The following is a 4,211-nucleotide window of genomic DNA, read 5'->3' on the forward strand; positions in this document are numbered from 1 at the left end:
GGAGCCCAGAACATGGAGGATCATTGAAATCAATGCTTTCTTGTCCTAAATTGCACTTCTACATTGGCAGAGAAATTAACAAGGTCAGAAAAAAAAATCTTGAAGTTGGGAAGATGAAGTTGTGATTTTTCTTGAAGATACGGGTGGATTATTTTTTGGTCTTGTATCTTTCTTAAATTGGGACAGTATATATTCCTTACATGATTGTAACTTCTCGTGCTGTCATTTAATTTCAGTAGAACATTACAAAACCCAAATGAACTACTTTTCCACGGGCTACCCTAACTTCGTGCCCAGGTACATTTTATTATTCCTCAGAAAAATCCTTTTCTACTGAAGGCCTGCTGTATTGATGCCCCCAGTGCTCCAGCACAGCCAGGCTGGGGGTTCTTTTTGAGCAGGTCAGAACAGCTCCCTGACACAGGGGCACTGCAGCTCCTGCTCCCAGCCTGGGCTGCTCAGCCTCTGGGAAGCCACAGTTCAACTGGGCCTTTCCGAGAGCAGGGCTGCAGGACCTGCAGGACACACAGCATTTGCACCTGTTTTCCCCACCTAAAACTGCCATAGCCTCAGAAAGCTGGGCAGTGGACAGAAAAATGCATTCTCTTTGATACACAACAGCAACCTTGTACTGCTTGTGCTTTAACCCCAGCTGGCAGCTCAGCCCCTCAGAGCCACTCACTCCCCTCACAGAGGGACGAGGCAGAGCACCACATGGGTGAAAGGCAGAAAACTCACAAGCTGAGATAAAGCCAGTTTAACAGGGAATGCAAAAGCTGGGCATGAAGGCAAAGGATAGGAATTCATTGAGCACTTCCTAGGGGCAGGCAGGTGTTCAGCCATCCCCCAGAAGGTAGGGCCTCACCCCAAGTCACAGTTATTTGGGAAAACAAACCTTGCTACTCTGAACACCCCTTCCTCCTCCTTCCCCAGAGTTACACACTGAGCATGGCACTGTTGCTATCTTATTGCAAAGGTTTTGTACCTTCTTGGTGATTTCTCATGTACAGCTCCTCACAGCACTGACTCCTCAGCACAGCCCACAAACTCCATCTAACTTCTCAACCAGCCAACCTGCTCTTTCACCACACCCATCCTAATTGGATCCAGCTGTGGCCTATTAAGGGCAGGCCTGTTCCTAATGCTTGATAATTAGCACAGCTGTAACCCCTTAGGGGCAGATTACCTTCACCACTATCTTTATTTTCCTACATTCCACCCATCCACGTGGCACCACATGGTCTGGGACATCCCCTGCTTAGGGTTAGGGCTAGAGATAGGTTTGGGTTCATGTTTAGGGTTAGGGGATAGGGTTTGCCATAAGGGAGTTGTGATCAGCTGTCCTGCCTGGGTCCCCTCACAGCATCTTGTACAACTACAGCCTCCTCAGGGGTGTAGTGAGGAGAAGGAAAGGCCTTTGTGCTGTGCAAGCTCTGCTCAGCAGAAATGAAAACGTCTCTGTGTTATCAACACGTTTGTGTTCCCAGCACAGATCCAAAACATAGCCCTAAATTGGCAACTGTGGAGAAATAAACTCTACCCCAGCCAAAAGCAGCACAATAATGTAGCTTGTAGTAAAGTGTTTAATAAAGTACAGTATCAGAAACAATAGTCTATTAGAAAAGCTCAAAAGGTGAATACCATATATATTGTACTTATTACATTTTCAGTCATAATTTAGAAGTGAAGGATTTCTGAAGGATTCAGCAGAGATAGAAACAACACAGAAATCAATTTTTGTCAGTTTTAAAACAGAGATGTGCAGTTGTTGAAAATCCCTTTCTTTCCAGGAAGAAAGCAAGCACTATGATTTACTAATTATGGCTAAACACACAGCAGTGCATGTCAAGTCCTAATGTGCTCCAAATGTTCCCTGCAAAATAAGGACTGATCTATGATGCAAGTTGAAATTTGCATAACTCGGTTTGATTTTATTTTGAGTAATTCACAGCCCTTTAGGAATGCAGGGTGATTCATCAGGCTGGCTGTGTTTCACTGTCTGGTTCTGAAAGGTGTCATGTACAGATAGATGTTCATTCCATGTACCAGCAATGGAACCAGTATTTGAAGCATTCAAGTAAGAAGTTTAGTGGGCTTGAGCGGGATGGAAAGTGAATTTGGTTTGAGGCACCTTAGCTGTGATTTCTGGTCTATCTGTCAGAGGCTTGCTCTGCTCTCAGCTACTCATCAGGCTGCTCCAGTTATCTCCATGTGTGCCCCCAGGGATGCACAGCAGCAGGGTAAGTACAGAACAACTCCAACAATGTGCATACTCTGAAATACAATCAGGGCATACCCATTGTTGGGTTTTTGTTTTCCTAAGTTATGCCACTGATACTTTGTTCAAACTATAAAATTTGCCAGACTGAGAGGTTAACAAATATCACCACACACCGTTCATAATCACTGGGCACTAGCTGCTGACCTCTGCACATTTAGTACCAGATTTGGGAGAGGATGAACAAGAAACTAACTTCCAATGAAAAATGAAATTATTCTTACACTACTCATCATACTGACAGTAGAGGGAAATTTGAGGTCTTTTTAAAAGTAGTCATCGGACAAGGGCAATTTGTCCTTTTTTGGTTTTTCAAGTGCAGATCCTAGGTCACTGCCACCTCCCTATATGTAGAGGTCTATGGTCAGTTACCATCCTCCTGATTTCTGTCATAAATCCAAATTTGGGAAACAGTTTGCTTTTCCCACGTGATGGTCACATAAGAAAGGAAGTCAGAAGCTGTTGCAGAATGCAACTGAGATCTATAGAGCTATAAAGAAATTTGGATCTTTGGGAACAATAGCAAATAATAATAAACAAATAAGAGGGTTTAGATGAGAACAAATGCACCGATTTAAAATAACATTAATTCTTTTTTCATAATTTTTTTTCTATAGAGTTTCTAAGGGACTATTTGTCAGAGGAAGCTTACATTGATTACATTTTTGAATATGGTTTTTGCCATCAGTGACTGATACTGCAATTCAGAGATTCACGTCAGGATGTGTATGAGCAGGCAGTGATGATGTATTTTGTGGATGCTAGAAAACATTCACTGGCTTATGTTTCATCAGTTTGCAAGGAGTTATGCTGTTACACCTCAGTGCTATCACTTTCACCTAATGCTGATTATCAATAATGCTCAGTTGACAATTTACGTTTTGCAGGGATTCCAGAGTCTACTTCAATTGGCTGAGAAACATTGCTCAAATCTCCTCCTCTTTAATCTCCAGCTGGGAGGAAGGAAATGACCCCAGGAGTGACTTAACACTTACAGAACTTTGTGCTGTGCAGGCAGTGCTCTAAGTCAGTATCTCCATTCACTGGCAGGCAAATTCCAGCCTCTCCATCAGATAACATTTTTTATCATAAGTTACAAAAAAAATCAGAGAAGGGATAACCTCAATTATGAATGAAGAATCTGTAAGTAAAGAGTACAGGGCTTTCCTGGAGTTCCTCTACTCAACCAAGTCTTACATCTTCTGGAACTCTGTTTGAAATTTACCTTTCTAAATGCTTCTTCACCTTTGTCAGTTCTTCAGACATAAAGTTATCCACTCACTTTAAGATAAAAGACCTCATAAACCATTCTTCAAAATTTTGTTAGGTGAGGAAGAAGAATGAGGATGACATTTTTGTTTTTCTTTTTGTTTTTTTGGGAAGTACCAAAATCTTGGCTAATACTAGCATATATGGGCCAAAAAAAAAAAATTCTCCAAGATAATACTGCTCAGCACAGAACAGAGGTCAGTAATCAGACAACAGCCTTGATATTCAGAGACACTGAGATACAATAGATTCTTTAAGTTTTTCTGAAAAGCAGGGCTCCTTTTCCTAAAAAAACATCTCTAGTTGCAAACTTCCCTTTCCATACAAAATGACTTGAATTGCTTTCTTTTTTTTTTTCTTTAGAGAAAGCAATGGCTATTTACACTTGCTATCAGGATATTCATATCAGGAACTCAACTAATTATGCATGCACAATCATCAAATGGTGCAAAGAGAATGTTCACATGCTGAAGAAGAGAATATTCTTCTAATATGGAAGGCAATTGTGATGTCAAGATTTATCAATTAGCTAAGGACACTACAGTCCACATTACAGAATACTACATACAGAAATAAAAAAGGATAAAAAAAAGTGTTAGTATTTAAAACCAAAATAAATGAATATAAAATAATATTAAGAGTAATGAAAACTTTAATAGGTAAA

Source organism: Passer domesticus, chromosome 14, assembly GCF_036417665.1.
Source record: "Passer domesticus isolate bPasDom1 chromosome 14, bPasDom1.hap1, whole genome shotgun sequence".
Classification (NCBI taxonomy): Eukaryota; Metazoa; Chordata; class Aves; order Passeriformes; family Passeridae; genus Passer; species Passer domesticus.